Source organism: Dromiciops gliroides, chromosome 3 (genome assembly GCF_019393635.1).
Source record: "Dromiciops gliroides isolate mDroGli1 chromosome 3, mDroGli1.pri, whole genome shotgun sequence".
In the NCBI taxonomy this organism is placed as follows: Eukaryota; Metazoa; Chordata; class Mammalia; order Microbiotheria; family Microbiotheriidae; genus Dromiciops; species Dromiciops gliroides.
In genome coordinates, this window is record NC_057863.1 from 55,941,492 (window position 1) to 55,960,760 (window position 19,269).

At 39.3% G+C, this 19,269-nt stretch overlaps 1 pseudogene; it reads right to left on the reverse strand.

Moving 5' to 3' along the window:
* The window catches only part of LOC122747130, a 66,984-nt pseudogene that overhangs the window by 4,583 nt on the left and 43,132 nt on the right, over positions 1-19,269 (reverse strand).

Below are 19,269 nucleotides of genomic sequence, written 5' to 3' on the forward strand. Positions count from 1 at the left end.
GTGTGATGGGCATCTGCCAAAAGTTAGTTCTTAGCCCTTGACCTTTTTGTCTTTATAATCAGAGAATGATAGATTTGGAACTGGGAAGGGATGTTAAAGCTCAACTAGTTCAAGTCCCTCATTTTAGAGATGAGGAGACTGAGGCACACTGAAGCTAAATAACTTGCCTAAGGTCACACTGGGGCTAACTTACTTAACCTTTCTGGATCTTACTTTCTTATATGTAAAACGAGAGACCAAGAGTCAGCAGACTTCATGAAGAACAGATCATACCAAACTAACCCCATTTTCCCTTTTTGACAGGATTACTATGCCAGTAGGTGAGGGGAATGGTGTGGATATAGTTTGCCTAGCAAAGTTTGGGATAAAGTATCTTATACTATTCTTGGCAAGAAGATGGATATGTATGGATTAGATGATCATATGATCAGAGAGATTCAGAGCTGGTTGATAAAATGTTAACGTTGCAGGAAATTGCCTGCAGTGTACCCCCAGGATTGTGTTTAGGCCTGTGATGTTTAACATTGTTATCACTGACTTGGATAAAGGCTAGGCTCATCAAATATGCAGGTGACACCAAGTGGAGATGCATAACTAACAAAATGGATCATAGTCAGAATCCAGAAGGATTGGGGCAGGCTAGAGAAGTGGATTGAATCTAATAAACTTTATAGGGGTGAATGTAAAGTCTTACCATTGGATATTTTAAAAAATCTACTTCACAAGTTCAAGATGGAAAAAGTCGGGTTAGATAGAAGTTGTTTTAAAGAAGTTCTGGTGGTTTTAGTGGACTACAATCTCAATATGAGTCAGTAGTGTAGCAGCCAAAAAGCTAATGCTGTTTTAATTTATGAATTAAATTACTAATTAATTTGTTTAAAACTATGTTAAGGGCTAAAATTCTAGCTAGTCTGTCTAAAATATCTAATGAGTGGTCGCCAATAAATTATAAGCTTTAGCAAGAGTTAGGCTTTTTAGCATTTATTAAGGAGAATAAGAATTTGGTAAAGAGAGAAGAAAGGCCTAGATTCCTATCTATTAAAGGGAGAGCACATTTCTAGCTCTGCTCTCCACCAGAGTCCAAAAGAAAAAGAGCAAGACAGAGCGCCAGTCTCTTCCTTCTTCCTCCCACTAGCCAACGTCACTTCCTGACGCCAAAGAAAAGATGCATGTTCTTGCCTCCAAAGACCTTCACTTCATGGGTGGAGCTTTTCTACAGTAAGTCTCCAGAAGGTGGCGTCATTCCAATCGCTACAACTAATGCTAACTAAAAACGAAAGTGAGAGACATGGCTTCCAGAAGTAAGGAGGTTATAATTCATTATACTTGACCTCATCAGACTTCATCTGGAGTGTTGTGTCCAGTTCTATGTGACACAATTTAAGAAGGGTACAGATAAACTGGAGAGTGTACAGATGAAAACAAACAGGATGGTGAAAAGCCTTGAGTCCCTGTCATAGGAGGATAGATTAGCCTGGTGTCCCAGAGGGTGTGTAATAGCTGTATTCAAGCATTTGAAGAGCTATCATATAGACGAGGCTTTAGACTTGGTTTGCTTGGCCTTAGCAAGCAGAACCTGGAGCCCTGCGGAAAAGTTACAAAGAGGCTGATTTAGATTTTTTTATCAAGAAGACTTCCCTTCTGTTGAAAAGTAGAATGGGTTACCTTGAGAGCTGGTGAGTTTCTCCCTCTTTGGAGGTCTTCAAACAAAAGCTGGACAACCACTTTTTGAGTATGTTATGGTAGGGGTTCCTTTCTGGTGTGGGTTAGAGTAGATGGTCACTGAAGTCCCTTCCAACCCATACAATCTGCAATTATCAATAAAATTCCCCCACTTTGGGTTCTCTGTGTTTATAAGTATATAATCTTTCTCATAATTATCCTGACTTGAAACCTTGAAATCATATTTTTACTCTTTTTAAAATCATACTTAGACATCAAATCCTGTTGAATGATCATTTTTTTAAATTCAGCTAGGTTAATATCATCATTGCTACTGACCAGTAGAAACTGCACTTGCTCAAGAAAAGGAGAAATCCTAGAGTAAAATTTGATCTGTTTTACTGAGTTTCCCTTGGAAAAGCAACTTTTTATAAAAGTGACAAATGTAATTTAGGAATAAAGTACTCTTGCACATTCATGAAATGACTCTTATTTGGTAACATTGTTTCTCAATGACATTGTCTTGAAATCCATAACAGTTTGTTCCCAGGAATAAATAGAGTTTATAGTCAGGTTTTGGCCAGTGAAATAATGAAAAAGAAATATAATCTTGATATAAAGAAGTTAACTTCCCACAACAGGTAATCAACTTATGAAACTAATTACTATAATAATTCAATTCATAAGGCTAAATCCAAAAGAAAGTTTAGATAAATTCATATAGATCCATAATTGATTTTTGTGAAACTAGAATATTCTGAAGGCATGTTCCTAACCTTTGGAAACCACCATGCCCTTCCAATACAAGACAGAAGAATGCCAACTCCAGAGATGAAATGCAGGACTGGATAGGTCTGACCAATTGTTGTGATTCTTATGATTTGCATATTGACATCTCTCCCCTGTTGTTTTTACCAGCTACACTCCCTAACTTTCATGTGGCCTTCCTGGTGATGATCCACTTACCCAAACAGGGTAGACTAATCATTTCTTACCTTCTTTTTCTTTCGGGTAGAACCAAACTTCTTGCCATTGTTCCAGATGGATCTGAAGGTATCTGACAAAATCTGTGGGGTGACTATAATTTGTAGGTTTGGCAGTTCCCCTGCAGAAAGAAGGATGTTCATTTTCTTTCTTTCTTTCTTTTTGTCTGGTTTGGGTTTTTTTGGTGAGGCAGTTGGGGTTAAGTGACTTGCCCAGGGTCACACAGCTAGTAAGTGTCAAGTGTCTGAGGTCAGATTTGAACTCAGGTCCTCCTGAATTCAGGGCCAGTGCTTTATCCACTGTGCCACCTAGCTGCCCCAAGGATATTCATTTTCAATCTGGCATAACATCTAGTTTTTTTTCTCTCTGATAAGAAAGTGAGGTGTACCCATTTTCTTCCTATATTATTGCTAACTACTTGTTCTTCCTCCCTTTTGTAATCATAGAATTTCAGTGTTGGAAATTTAACCTACAGGCTATGTAGTTTAACCTATAACTTATAGATTCCCCTCTATAAGATAGCTGACAAGTCTTGTTCAAAAACTTACAATGAGGGGGAATCCACACCAAATGGCTAGATAATAAAGTGGATAAAGTCTTAGACCCAGTCTGGAAGAGCTGAGTCCAAATCGTGCCTCAGGCATTATTTGTGTGACCTTGGTCAAGGTACTTAATCTCGTTCAGTCTCCATTTAAAATGGGGATAATAATTGCTTCTACCTGCCAGGTTGTTATGTGGAGTTGATGAGATTACATATATAAAGAATGCATTTTGCAAATGTCAGAGTGCAATATAAATGCTAGCTCTTAAAATTATTCATTTGTAAGGTGCCCAACCCGCCCTACCTTGGACAGCTCCAATTGTGAAGAAGTTTTGCCTTGCATTGATTTGAAACCTGCTTCCCTGTAACCTTCATCCATTGTTCCTAGTTCTACACTCTGGGGTCAACCAGAAGATTTCCAGGTAGTTTCTTCCTCCATATAGTAGCCCTTCTTTTCATATAACTCTCCAGTTTTAGGGAATATGCAATTTCCATCAAGATGAATGATAACACATTTCAAGTTAAAAGTAAAACTTAATTGTTGTTGTTCAGTGTATCCAACTTTTGTGTGACCCCATTTGGGGTTTTCTTGGCAAAGATACTGGAGTTGTTTGCCATGTCTTTATCCAGATCATTTTACAGGAAAGTGAGGCAACAGGTTTAAGTGACTTACCCAGGGTCACACAGCTAGTAAATATCTGAGGCAGGATTTGAACTCAGGAAGATGAGTCTACCCTAAATTTGATACTATCCCCTTATCAATTCAAATAATCATTCAACAAGCATATATTAAGAGCTTCATTTCTGGAAAATAGTCTGGGAGACATCTTGAATTTAACAAGTGCAAACCAAAGTCATCATCTTTTTCTCTAACCCTGCCCCCTATCCAGCCTTCCCTCTGTTGAAGTTATCACCATTCTTCTAATGTGTCAGGTTTGTAACCTTGACTTCTCATTCTCCTTCACTCTACAATCCAATAAATTACTAAATTTTGCCATTTCTACTTCTACAGCTCTCGAATCTTCCCTTCTTCCAATCACATGGCTATTACTTTAGTTCAAGTCCTAGATTATTGCAACAGCCTCCTGATTAGACTTCCTGTCTCAACTGTCTCACCACCTCAGTCCATCCTCCACAGTGGTATCAAAATGATTTTCATACACTTATATGAACTGATGTATAGTGAAGTGAGAAGAACCAGGAGAACATTGTGCACAGAGACAGCAATATTGGGGGTTTTTTATTTAATTTTTTTTGGCAATACTGTTTGATGAAGAATGGTGAATGACTTAACTATTCTCGGCAATACAATAATCCAAGATAATTATAAAGGACTAATGATGAAGCATACTATCAACCTCCAAAGAAAGAACTGATATTGATTGAACACAGACTGAAGCATGCTGTTTTTCACTTCCTTTAATTTTTTTCATTTATTCAAGTTCTCTTATACAAAATGATTAATATGGTAATGTTTTCCATAATTGCATGTGTATAACCTATATCTGATTGCTTGTCACCTCAGGGAGGTGGGAGGGGAGGGAGGAAAGGAAGGATAGAATTTAGAATTCAAAACTTTAAAATGTTTATAATTATTTTAAAAATTATTTTCCTTAAGATGCAATTTAGTTTAAGATTTCTGCATCATTCTCCTACTAATCAATTCTGGCAGTTTCTTATTGCCTCCAGAATAAAATATAAACATCCCTGTTTAGTTTTTAAAGTCCTCCATAACCTTGCCCCAACCTATCTTTCCAGATTAACTGGACCTCTTTCCCTTCCCATATTCTGTAATCTGATTAAACTGCCTTTCTCTGTTCTTTACACATGACACTATTTCCCATTTCTTTCTGTCCCTCTTACCCAGAAAGTGTTGTCTCCTCACCACTATCTTGAAGAATCACTCTCTTTCCTTAAGACTCAGTTCAAGAAGCAGCTTCTACATGAAATCTATCTCGGTCCCTCCAGCTAATAGTGCCCTGCACATCAAACTGCCTTGTATTTGCTGTCCTGCTTTGTGTTTCACTACTTGGTATTTATTCTGAAAACATTTACGTGTGTATATGTCTGTGGGCGTGCTTTTATTGTGTTCCCAAATATAATGTAAGCTACTGGCTGATCAGGATTGTTTCATTCATTGCACTTGTATCCCAGGAGCCCCTGGTTCAGTGCCTGGAACATAGTGACTGATGATGGTTTGATTATGTGTGTGCCAGTCAAGCACTGTCCTAGGTGCTGAGGATACAGAGGAAAATTGAAAACAGTCCCTGCCCTCAATGGGCTTACATTCTTTTTTTTTTTAAATTAATAAAGTATTTTATTTTTTTTCCGTTACATGTAAAGATAGTTCTCATCTTTTGTTTATACAAGCTTTCCAATTTCAGATTTTTCTCCCTCCCTCCCCTCCCTTCCCCCTCCCCTAGACAGCAGGTAACTGATAATATATATATATGTATGTATGTATGTATGTATATGTATATATATATATATATACACACACACACACACACACATAATAACATTAATCCTATTTCTGCATTAGTCATGTTATAAGAGAAAAAATCAGAGCACTGATGAAAAACCTCAAAATAGAAAAAAACAACAGCACCAAAAACAAAAGAAATAGTATGGTTCATTCAGCATCTATACTCCGCAGTTCTTTTTTTTTTTTCCCTTGGATTTGGAGATCCTCTTCCATCATGAGTTCCCTGGAACTCTTCTGTACCATTGCATTGGTGAGAAGAATATAGCCCATCACAGTAGATCAACACTCAATGTTGATGATACTGTGTACAATGTTCTTCTGGTTCTGCTCATCTCACTCATCATCAGCCCACGCAAGACCCTCCAGGTTTCTCTGAACTCCTCCTGCTCATCATTTCTTACAGCACAATAGTATTCCATTGTATTCATATACCATAACTTGTCCAGCCATTCCCCAATTGATGGGCACCCCCTCAAATTCCAATTCCTTGCCACCACGTAAAGAGCAGCTATAAATATTTTTGTACATGTGGGTCCCTTTCCCCCTTCCATGATTTCTTTGGGAAAAAGACCCAAAAGTGGTATTGCTGGGTCAAAGGGTATGCACAGCTTTATCACCCTTTGGGCATAATTCCAAATTGCTCTCCAGAATGGTTGGATCAGTTCACAGCTCCACCAACAATGCATTAGTGCTCTAATTTTCCCACAGCTCCTCCAACATTTATTATTTTCCTTTTTTGTCATATTAGCCAATCTGATAGGTGTTAGGTGGTACCTCAGAGTTGTTTTAATTTGCATCTCTCTAATCATTAGAGATTTAGAGCATTTTTTCATATGGGAATAGATAGCTATGGTTTCTTCATCAGAAAACTGCCTGTTCATATCCTTTGAAATGGACTTACATTCTAATCAAAAAGACAACATGTCCATATATGAGTATATACAAGATATGTTTAAAAATAGATTCAAGGTAACTTTAAAGTGGAAGGCATTACCAGCTGGGGCTTTAACTAGGAAAGGGCTCCTGAAGAGCTGGCACTTGAACTGAATCTTAAAGTAGGCAGAGGTGAGAAGGGAGAGTACCCCAGGCAGGTGAAGGGGGTGGGGTGGGACAGTCATTACAAAGGCACAGAGAGGGGAAATCGAGCAATAGGAACAGCAAGTAGACAAGTATGGTTGTACTATAGAATGCATGGGTAGGAGTAAAATATAAGAAATTGGAAAGATAGGGAAGGCCAAGTTGTGAAAAGCTTTAATTACCAAATAGAGGAATTTGTATTTGATCCAAGAAGTAGTAAGGACCCATTGGAATTGATTAAGTGGGGTGGAGGAGACATAGTCATACCCACACTTTAGGAAAGTCATTTTGGCAGCTATGAGGAAAATGGATTAGAGATGGAAGAGGCTTGAGCCATAAAGGCCAATTAGGAAGTTAATGCAATAATTCAGGCAAGAGTTGAGGAGGGCTGAGTGGTTGACTGAGTAGAGAGAAGGGGATACAAAGGGGAAATGTGGAGATAGAAACAATGAGATTTGGCAAGTGATTGGTTATGTGGGGTGAGTAAAAGGGAAGAATCAAGGATGACTCCTAGGTTCTGAACCTGAGTGGCTGAAAGGGTAGTGGAGCCCCCCCCCCCCATAGTAATGTGGAAGGTCTGAAGAGGAGTGGGTCTATATGTTTGTATAATTTGGGGTTGGAAGGATCCTTCAAGATTGGGGTTTAGGAAGACCTATCCTTTGTACAAGGTGTTTGTGCTTCCTCTTGATGTCTGGTCAATACCTCCTCCCCTTTCCCATCTTTTCCTTTCTTTGGATCTTCTCATATCTGGAAGCTTGCTTGCTGAAAACATCCCATGAATAAATTTGCTAATTGATGTATCTTCCTCTTTCCCAGAGACGGGAAAGCAATCAGATGCATCTGAATAAGATCCCACCCCTCCCTATAAAACCTCTTCATTTCCATATCTTTGTTCTGTGTGGAATAGCAGGAGCCATGGAGAAAATGGCCGGAAGGCATCTCTCCTTTGGATCTCTGATACCCTTCCCCTTCCTGCCCAAGGCTCACACCCTGTATCTCCTATCCTCTCCAGAGATCTGGTTGTGTCTTTGTCTTTTGGTGACAATGATGATGATTTGTCCTTGCTCCCCCTTTCTTGTCTTCCCTCCTCATAGGGCCTTACCTCTTCAAGTTAAGTACTTTCCCTTGAATGAAATCAAGGGCACTCAAATATAAAGTCCTATTGTATTTAGTGTTATTGCTGTTTTGCTTTTTTTCTGGAAATCTCCAAGTACTCTTAAAAAAGATGCAAAAGGACTCCGGGCCAGGACGGTCTAATCCAATCCCTTTACTTTCACTGGTATGAAAACACTAAGCCCTGAAGAAGGCAAGCTCTTCTTGCTCAAGATGATGCAGGTCTGGGATCTCAGCTATTGTCTTCTGATTCCAAATCCGGTGTCCTTTTCACTACACCATACTGTCTGTTATTAACTCCCAAAAGAATGCCGTAAAAACTTAGTTTGCCTAAGTGCTCTGAATGACATGACATTACATAAATGTGTGAGCTATTCCAATTCTCCTTAATGTCCTTCAATTAAGTAAAACCACTCATGATGCTGAAGAACCAGCTTTCTGGTACAGTCTTTCAGTAAAGGCAGGCTATTAAAGAGTACTCACGAGGCAATGAAGTAATTTCATTCTATTAATTTAGACTTTATAATGCATGTTATATTTAGCTTGTTAATTGGTAAATGAAACTGTGCTTATTTCTAAATGGAAAAACAGCAACGCAGACCCTCTTCTCTGAGCAAAACGACTATTTTCAAAGCTGTCACTAATTATTTTGCATTGAAAATGGCACCATTAGACTATATTCTTCTCACCAATGCAATGGTACAGAAGAGTTCCAGGGAACTCATGATAGAAGAGGATCTCCAAATCCAAGAAAAAAAAAGAAAGAAAGAACTGTGGAGTATAGATGCTGATTGAACCATATTATTTCTTTTGTTTTGGGTGCTGTTGGTTTTTTTTTCTATTTTGAGGTTTTGCATCACTGCTCTGATTCTTTCTCTTGTAACAGGATTAATGCAGAAATAGGATTAATGTTATTATGTGTATATATATGTGTGTGTATATATATATCTATATGTATATGTATAGAGATATATAGATATAACCTATATCAGATTACCTGCTGTCTAGGGGAGGGGGGAGGGAGGGGAGGGAGGGAGAAAAATCTGAAATTGTAAAGCATGTATAAACAAAAGTTGAGAACTATCTTTACATGTAACGGAAAAAATAAAATATCTCATAAAAAAAAAAAAGAAAATGGCACCATTAGAAGGAAGAGGCAGCATGGTTTACCCATAAAAATCCATTTAATTAACATCATTTTGATAAGCCAATTCTTCATGTTTATGTCTATAGATTCATTTGACTTCTTAGTGCACCTGAAATGATTTCAGGGTCAGGTAAGGTGTAGACGGAAGATAGAAACTCATTCAACATGATTTCATATTTTGTCACTTGGATGATAAAGCATTTCTCATTGCTTCTTTTTTTTTTTTTGGCAGGGCGAGGGGGGTTAAGTGACTTGCCCAGGGTCACACAGCTAGTAAGTGTCAAGTGTCTGAGGCCGGATTTGAACTCAGGTACTCCTGAATCCAGGGCTGGTGCTCTATCCACTTCGCCACCTAGCCGCCCCCTCCCATTGCTTCTTAAAATGTGCTTTACTTGTTTGTGGTAGCAAAAATGAAAAAAAAAAAAACAGACTAGAAAAAGAATCAGTACCTGTCATCTGGGGCATAACTTTACAAATGATAAGTAAATGGAATGAAATATTATTTAGCCATTTTTAAACAATGAACCTGAGAAATTCAAAGAAACATACAAGGACTAATAATATTATTATTAACTATAATAACATTTTATCTTCACAACAGCTGTGGTAGATTGGTTCTATTATTATTCTCATTTTACATATGAAGAAACTGAGGCAGACAGAGGTTAAGTGACTGACCCAGGGTCATACATACAGCTAGTAAAGTGCCTGAGGTCACATCTGAACTCAGGTCTTCCTGACTCCAAGTCCTGCTCTCTCTCTTCACTGTGCCATTGATAGAGAAGAAAGTAAAAAGAACAGGAGAGCAATATACACCATGATATAGTAAGGTAACAGGGCAGCTGGTGTCATAGTAATCAGGAAGTCAGGAGTCAGGAAGATCTGAGCTCAAATTTGACCTCAGGCATTTACTAGCTGTGTGACCCTGGGCAAGTCACTTAACCCGGTTTATCTCCATTTTCTTATCTGTAAAATGGGCTATAGAAGGAAATGGCAAACTACTCCAGTATCTTTGCCAAGAAAACAAACCCCAAATGGGGTCAGGAAAAGTCCAATGTGACTGATAAATAACAACATAATAATATAAAGAAAACGAACACTAAAAGACAGTTAAACCCAGATTAATCACCAAGGCTAATCTTGGCCATGGAAAACACATAATGAAACACATTTCTTTTCTTTTTTTTTTTTCATCAAAGAAGGGAACTACAAGTGAGGAATATTGATTGTACTAAAGTTGTTTTTCCCCCCAGTCTGTTTTGTTTAACTGTTTTTCTTTATTATAAGGCACCCTGGATTTCTAGTGTAAAAAAAGAACACCTTTACAAATTAAAAAAAAAATGTTTCGAGTCTATTGAATTTGCATTTCCACTTTTTAGGTGAATAGTAATTATTCTCCCCTTGTGTAAATTAAAACACTGAGTCATAAGCATAATACTTTGCAGCTCCAAAGGCTCCCATTACAGTTATTTTCTGTCAACACTAGTGAAACTTTACCCAATTAGCTGACATTATAATGATGTGCCTAATGAAAAAGATCCCTCAGGGCTGAGAAAGGGTGTAAGATTTAAAGACCCCCTTACCTCCTTACTTAACTTAAATGGAGATGGATGTCATAGCTGCCTTCACTACAATTTCATGTCACATAACCTCAGGGGGATGATCCACAGTGCTTGATTTACCTATTTTACCTGCCCACCTACCACACTCACTCCAGATGACCTAGCTTTCCATATTGGGGGGGGGGACAGGGCAATGAGGGTTAAGTGACTTGCCCAGGGTCACACAGCTAGTAAGTGTTCAAGTTTCTGAGGCTGAATTTGAACTCAGATCCTCCTGAATCCAGGGCTGGTGCTTTATCCACTGCACCACCTAGCTGCCTGCCCCGCCCCCCCTCCCCCAGCTTCCCATTTTGTTAAGTAATTGAGACCAGCCTTTATCTCGACACCACCTTAAATCCCCACCACTAATTCTCAACATTTCTCAGCATTATGACTTTCTTTTTTCCATTCTCTTTCTGACAAGGGCAAAAAGATATTCCTCTTCCTTGCTAAGGCTAATCCCTCTTGCCTGAGCACTTCCACATCCATTCCAGCCCAAACCCAATGCCAAGTAAAATAAAATACAGGGCGCAGAATGGCCTCTGGAAAAGAGCCAGGGAACCTGGATTTGAATCCCAGCTCTGGCACTTAACTATCAAGTGGAGCAAGTCATAACATCTTTCACCTGTTTCCTCATCTGTAAAATGAGAAGGTTGGAGTAGATAGTCTCTGAGGCCCCTTCTATCTTAATGATACTTTCTTTCCTCCTTGCCCACCTCCCATCATTGCTTCATTTGCAGCCTTTCTGTCTCACCTAGCAACATAATACAGAGTCCTAGATTATATGCTCTCTAGAAGTGACACAGGAAAGGTAGCTGAGCTAGGATATGTAACCAACCATTCCTGGGAAAGAAAGCTGTATACCAGGAGAGAAAATAAGATTTTTCTAAGCTAACTAAGCGGGAAGATTGGAAAGAAATAGGGGAAGAAAGAGAGAGAGAGAGAGAGAGAGAGAGAGAGAGAGAGAGCTTGAATGATTAGGGGTAAGGGGAAGGAGGAGGTGTAGTATCAGGTCAACATCATGGTGTGAAGATGGTTGAAAAGTCCTAGAAAAATAAAACCAAGACTGACCTTTTAAAACCTGAGATGATCCCAGGGTCAGAAGAAATAAAGAAGGTATATATGTACAATCTGGAGACCTACAGATTACCACCACAAAGATCCCAACTGAGGTGATATTAATGGATATGAGAGGAGTGAACCTCAGAGAAGAAGAGTTTACTTAGTGATGATGGCAAAGGAATGCTTTGGGAGTGGTAATGAAGAGGAAAGAGCATGCCTCTCTTTCTTCTCCTCTTGTCCCTAGAGGGAGGTTGGGAAGTGCTCTAGGGGTATGGCAAAAGAGCAACCAGCCCAATTTTAGAGGGGTCAGAGATACTGTGTTTTCTTCTAGAGAGTAGCCCTGTCTCCATTAGTGACACAGACAGACTGTGAGGGGAAGAAAAGTAGGATGGAGGAGAGCATGTTAACATAATAAATAGTTCCAGAGAAGGATGGTATGATGATTAAGAAGTCTGAGACATATAATTTCTGGGTAATTTAACCATTTTATTAATAAGACCAGTGTGTTTATTAATAAAAGATGGTCATTTTGCCATGTCTCTTAGACCAAAGATCCCTCATGGCAGGGGGCTCACAATTTATATGTTTTTGAAAGGGTAGGTGTGGGGCAGCTAGGTGGCATAGTGGTTAGAGCACTGACCCTGGATTCAGGAGGACCTGAGTTCAAATGTGGCCTTAGACACTTGACACTTACTAGCTGTGTGACCCGGGGCAAGTCACTTAACCCCAATTGCCTCACTAAAAAAAAAAAAAGAAAGAAAGGGTAGGTGTTCCTCAGGGTGCAAATCAACTCTGACTGGTCAATGACCAATGAGAAAATGAATATTACAATGAGAGGGTGGGCTATATTACAATGAGAGTCTTGGGTTATGCGACTTGGGTTACCCAAATCTCAGTCAAAGGGACTTACCAATTTTCATATCACCTGGTTGACAAAAGGGAAAATTAACACTTCCCAGACCTGTCTGAGCAAACACAATGACCAGGAATACACCCATGAGTCCAAACTTAGAATTTCTTTTACTGTTTGATTGGATCTTGGCTTGGGTAAATTTCTGCCTAAGATTTCCCACACTGGTTGATTTCTGGACAAGGAAAGTAGAAAAGGGAGAAAACCTTGGTCCTAATAAAATGATTACTTATTAATACTAGAGAGAAATAATCACTTCTCATATTGGGGATAGTGAATGGCTGAGGAAAATGAGAATTAGAGCTGGGGCAGTGGCAGAAGAGGTTTTCACATCAGTCAACTGTGCCTCTGAATCACAGAGATTAAAAACAGTAGGAGCTGGGAATCTGACAGCATAGGATGTTATGAGAACCCTCTTCACCTTCCAGGGTCCTATGGTGACTGAATTTACATGTTTTTGCCTTTCTTTGCATCCCCAGCACTTAAATGCTCATCGAATAGCTGACTGACTTTCTGTGGTGGGTTTGTTGTGTCAGTTTCCAGTGCTGGTTACTCCAAACATAAGGGAGCTGGGGGTATAGACATCAGGCAGGTGCCAGGCAGTCCTGTTCATGTATTTGGGTCAGTAAATTCCACCTGTAACTTTCAAAGCTGTCCCTTTTGTGCTTCTCTCTTGTCCTTCCTTTTATTTTATTTTTATTTTCTTCTGAGGCCAGTTTTAACATACAGCTTTGGGAGCTAAACATCATGGAATGGGGGCAGCTAGGTGGCACAGTGGATAAAGCACCGGCCCTGGATTCAGGAGGACCTGAGCTCAAATCCAGCCTCAGACACTTGACACTAGCTGTGTGACCCTGGGCAAGTCACTTAACCCTCAATGCCCCACAAAAGGAAAAGAAAACACAAGACAAAATAAACACCATGGAATGTGGTCAGATTCAAAATCTGATAGATTCTAAGCTCAGTATCTTTCAAATCTGACCCACAAATTAGAATCCTCTTCAATTTTATTCCAAATCATATGGGTTTTATATTACTATATTAATATGTATGTATATATAATATATAAATTACAAATGGTTGCTTGATATGTCCCTATATCTTGATGGGCGATGTTTACATCTCCCAAACTGGACTGAACTTATATTCCTTCACAAACTCATGTCAGGAGGGTAGATGGAAGGAGTATGGTACATTCTACCCTTGCACATAGATAAAATAGTTCACTTCAGAGTCCCTGGAAGCAAATGCCCCCCTATGATCTCTGGTGACCCAAATCAACTCTCCAATGGATCTGTTCTCTATCATTGATATGGGTCCCCTTCAGTGCAGACCTTTTACAAGCTCCTTCAAAGCTCAGGTGAATTAACTTCCTTGTAAATACTTCTCTGATTCTCTTTCCTGCCCTCCATTCTTCTCAAATTACCTTGTATTTTGATGCATGTTGTATTCTTCCCAGTATCATGCAGTAAGCTGCATGAGGGCAGGTTCTATTTTTTATTTTTGTTCTAGTGTCAAGCACATACATATATTTTATTTGTTGAATATAAATTTATCAAATCTAAATACTTTTTTATTTTTATTTTTTGCAGGAAATACTTCTTTTTTGCTTTAATTTGGTATAAAATCAATGTAAAAATACTATTATTTTTGTTCCATTTTCATAGAAAAAAACAAGATGAGTGGATCATATGTATTTATCTATTACTTTGTCATCTACATATAGAAATTTGTGAGCCTCTGATGCCATTCCATGGACTGTTTCCCTCCTCCCCAGAAATTGTCCTAAATGTAGACAAAATGGTTCAAAGAACTAAGTAGAGACCAAGTTTTTTCATCTATGGGCCACAATATAAAAAATCCAAAGGAATGCAGGCTGATTTTATTTTTTTTAATATTATTTATTTATTTGTTTGGTTGGTTTTGGTGAGGCAATTGGGGTTTAAGTTACTTGCCCAGGGTCACAGAGCTAGTAAATATTAAGTGTCTGAGTTCGAATTTGAACTCAGGTCCTCCTGAATCCAGGGCCGGTGCTCTATCCACTGCTCCACCTAGCTTCCCCCTGGCTGATTTTATCTTAAAAAAATGATTGTAGTTATAAAACTGACTGCAATAATACCCAGCAGGAGCTGAGATTGTGCAGTGACAGCAGCAGGCAGTCAGGTAGACTTCTATCTATCATCTATCTATCTATCTATCTATCTATCTATCTATCTATCTATCTATCTATCTATCTATCTATCTATCTATTGAGGGGCAGTGAAGGTTAAGTGACTTGCCCAGGGTCACACAGCTAGTAAGTGTCAAGTGTCTGAGGCCGAATTTGAACTCAGGTCCTCCTGAATCCAGGGCCAGTGCTCTATCCACTATTCCACCTAGTTGCCCCGCCAGGTACACTTCGAACATCATGTTTACTAATTAAGTAAACAGTTTTGGGGAGAGGGGTAAATATCTTCAGTGGGAACTCCCTGAGCATTTGGGCTATTTTTGGTCCTCAGGCCTCATATTGGATGCCTGGACTTTAGATGTTGTGCCTTGCAAATTTAATCCTTTGCCCGTGCCTTGCTTTACCCAAGAAAGTAGTGATGTGCCAGTGTTTAGGCAAATACCAGAGTAAGAAAGAGCAATTCTCATTGTGGGGGTGGGTGGAGAAGGGTGGAGTCCTTTAGAAGCTGGGCAAACAGAAACCAAAAAGTCAGGTAGGCTTGCCAGCAAGGTTTTTGGTTTGTTTGTTTGGTTGGTTTTTTTGGAATGCTAAAACCCAAGAAATGGGAAAACCCATTGATGGAGCAGGATTAAGGCTGTTTAGTCATTATTGATCACTCCCGGATCAGGAGAAAAGATATAAGCCCTGATGAAGAAATTGACTATTTAACCCATCTTTTTTCAAAGGAGAGAGACAAGCATTTATCAAGTGCCTATTATTATGTGCAAAGTGCTTTACAGTGTATTTTTTAATTTGATCTTCACAACAACCCTGAGAGGTAGGTGCTATTATCCTTATTTTAAGTCAAGGAAACTGAGGCAGACAAAGATAAAGTGTCACAGATCCAGCAAGTGCCTGAGGCTAGACTTGAATCCCTGTCTTCTTGACTCCAGGCTCAGGGTTCTATCCACTGTGCTATCTTTCAGAGTTTAATAGTAGCCATTTAGATTTCATGTTTAGGTTCCTTGCTCCCACCCTGGACTGGCTAGGGTGATCTCCGACTTTATCTTCTGTGCTACTTTCCTGACTGAGCTGAGCCAAGAAGAATCCTGGGCTCACAAAAATAGCAGTTGTCTCACTCTGTGTGTCCTATCCATGTATAATGTCAGTTTTCAGAGAACTGGAATTCAGTAATAAAATATACTTAACACATTCTAGACTGAACACAACTCGACCCTTCTTTGATGATTCAGAAGGCATTGGAACATCTTAGGGTATTCTGAGCCATAAGAAATGAACCTTGGTTTTCATTTTATGTAATGTGAGAACACTCTAGTTTTTTAAGCTTTTGGGGTGTTTTATGCCTAAGTAAACATGAATTTGCTATATCTCTTCAAGGTATTTGTGAGGAGATTGAGCACAGAATGGGTAGATGCCTTTGAAAATTGAAAGAAAAATAAAACTAACAAATTGTCCAACTTTGCAAATCAAGCAGAATGGGGCCAGTTCATGGTCGTCCTTCTGAACCATCTCATGTCTCAGGCCATTGCTGTATAAACAAAAAAGGTTACAAAACAGTGAATAATATAAAGTTTAAAAAACAGGGGATTAGGGGCAGCTAGGCAGCACAGTGGTTAGAGCACTGGCCCTGGATTCGAGAGGACCTGAGTTCAAATCTGACCTCAGACCCTTGACACTTACTAGCTGTGTGACCCTGGGCAAGTCACTTAACCCCAATTGCCTCACTAAAAAAACCAAAAACCAAAACAAAACAAAAAATAGAGGAATTCAGTAGGGTAAGGAAATGGAACGCTACCTTTCTTTCTCTCCTTTAATGCCTCCAGTATATGAGTAACCACAATTTCTTCCAGAACATTATTGCTAAGATCTATTTCCCTTAAGTGGTCGGAATATTTTATAAGACTGTGTTAAAAATAAAAAATAAAACTTGTAGATCAAATCATAGCTATTCACAGGATATCTAATTTTTTAAAGTATTGTTCTTTCATATTCACCACAGTGGCCTCCTCTACTTCCCCCAGTTGACAAATAGTTCTCTGAGCAGTTTCCTCTTTTCTCTCAAAAAAAAAAAGTTATTTTAAACTTAACAAAGAGTGAATGAAATCGAAATATCCATATACACAGAATCAAATAAAAGGATTGTACATGACACTGTAATTTCTCCTTTACAACTTGCTTTCCTTTTTAATTATGTAACAAATTCTATCTGTGACTTTCAAAGTTGATCTGTTTGTCTGCACTTCTTGATTTCCCCTGAGGGCAAAGTTTTCGAGCGCAACTTCCGGAGCTAAGCATCATGGAATGTGGTTAGATGTACAAATTGATAGATTCTAAATCTGGTGTCTTTCAAATCTGGCCCACAAATTAGAAACCTCCCCAATCCTACTCCCAATTACCTTGTAGTTATTAATGGTTGCTTTATATAACCTTATATATTTCTTCCCAGGTAGAATGGAAGCTTCTCCAGAGATTATTTTACATTTGTCTTTTTATCCTCAGTGCCTAGAAGAATAACTGGCACATAGAAAGTACTTAGGACATGCTTGTTGATTCACAGTTGGATTGGATACAATTCTTATTTTCTTTAAGCTTCTTTTCTGTGGGATCCACTTTAAATTCCTTCCTTCCTTCCTTCCTTCCTTCCTTCCTTCCTTCCTTCCTTCCTTCCTTCCTTCCTTCCTTCCTTCCTTCCTTCCTTCCTTCCTTCCTTCCTTCCTTCCTTCCTTCCTTCCTTCCTTCCTTCCTTCCTTCCTTCCTTCCTTCCTTCCTTCCTTCCTTCCTTCCTCCCTCCCTCCCTCCCTCCCTCCCTCCCTTCCTTCCTTCCTTCCTTCCTTCCTTCCTTCCTTCCTTCCTTCCTTCCTTCCTTCCTTCCTTCCTTCCTTCCTTCCTTCCTTCCTTCCTTCCTTCCTTCCTTCCTTTCTTTCCTCCATCCAGTTTCAGAAGGAGGTGATACCTCTACATGTAGCAAGTTAAAATGGGGATTAGAGTCTGGTCATATTCACTTATAGGTCACTCAATCTCACCCTGTCACTTGACTCATTGCTTTTATATTCTTAAACTGTATATTAATTTTGGAGTATATAATAATGCTTATTTATTATTAATTATTATTATTATTTATTATTAATAAACTCGCCACCTCAATCGGCCAATCAATAAACATTTATTAAGCACCTACTATGTGCCAGGGATTGAGTTAAGCACTGGGGATAGAAAAAGAAGTGAAAAATAGTTCCTACCCCCAAGGAGCTTAAAATCTAGTAGGGAAAACAAGAAACAAACAAATATATACAAACAAGCTATATACAAGTGTGAGAAAAATATGGGCCCCCCTCAAAAGCTGATTGAAGTTGTCTGGGAAATGTCTGGGAGGTGAATTTCAGCTGGGAGAAAGGTGCTTACTAATGGTTCCTTTCCTCCCCCCTCCCCAGCAATCAGGATCACATGATAAGAGAGACTGGGGGAGGCAGGGCAGCTAGGTGGCGCAGTAGATAAAGCATGGGCTCTGGATTCAGGAGGACCTGAGTTCAAATCCAGCCTCAGACAGTTGACACTTACTAACTGTGTGGCCCTGGGCAAGTCACTTGACCCTCATTGCCCTACAAAAAAAAATCTATGAGAGAGACTTAGGGCTGGTCAAGTGGGGGAGGAGTTTAGAGAGCTGCCCCTTTGACCATACCACATCCCAATTGGCTAGTGTTTGGCACCAGTGTCTTGGTGAAAAGATTGTAACTGAGGAAGAAGGGTGGAGCCAGCCCATTAAGAGATAAAAGGGTCGCGAATCCCATACTCCCCTCCATTTCCATTAGGAAGCTGGCCCATTCGAGGGTGAATGTATAAATAAAGGCCTTTGATACTTCTCCAACACTGAGTCCCAGAAATTTTTAAATGGGGTTTCTCACAACAGGATAAATAGGAAATAAATAATATAGGGAAGGCTCTAGAATTAACAGGGTCTGTGAAGTTCTTCCTATAGAAAATGGGATCTTCAGTTGAGTCATAAGGAAGCAGTCACAGCGGAAAATGGTTGGGGGTCCTTAGGTATTCCTGTGTAAAGAATTACACTCTCACATACAGTCCAGTTAGAATTAAAATGGTCCTTTATTGGGCACTAGAGAAAGTGACCAAGAGGGAAATCTAAGACAGCCTCAAGGGGAGGAGATGGCTTAGAAACATCTTCCTTCCAGAACAGAAGAAAGGCAAAAGCTTTTCTAGAAGATAGATAGGGTGACCATCTGAAAATGAAAAGTTCCTTTGGAGGGGGGGAAGATTCCTGAGAGTCAGGGGGATTTTTCTTTTGGAATGATAGTCCTGACCTCTGGAGTTATCTTGGTCTCCTAGCTCAGGTAGTAGCCTCACCTAACAAACTTTCCTGCTGTAGAATTTTATCTCCCCTTACTTCTTAGGTGTGTCTGTCTTGATGTCTAGTTGGCTAAACTTTAATACTCCCTTGACTCCTTGATATGTCTGTCCTATCCTAATGTTAGAAGCCATCAATTAACTAATTAGCTTGAGCCTTC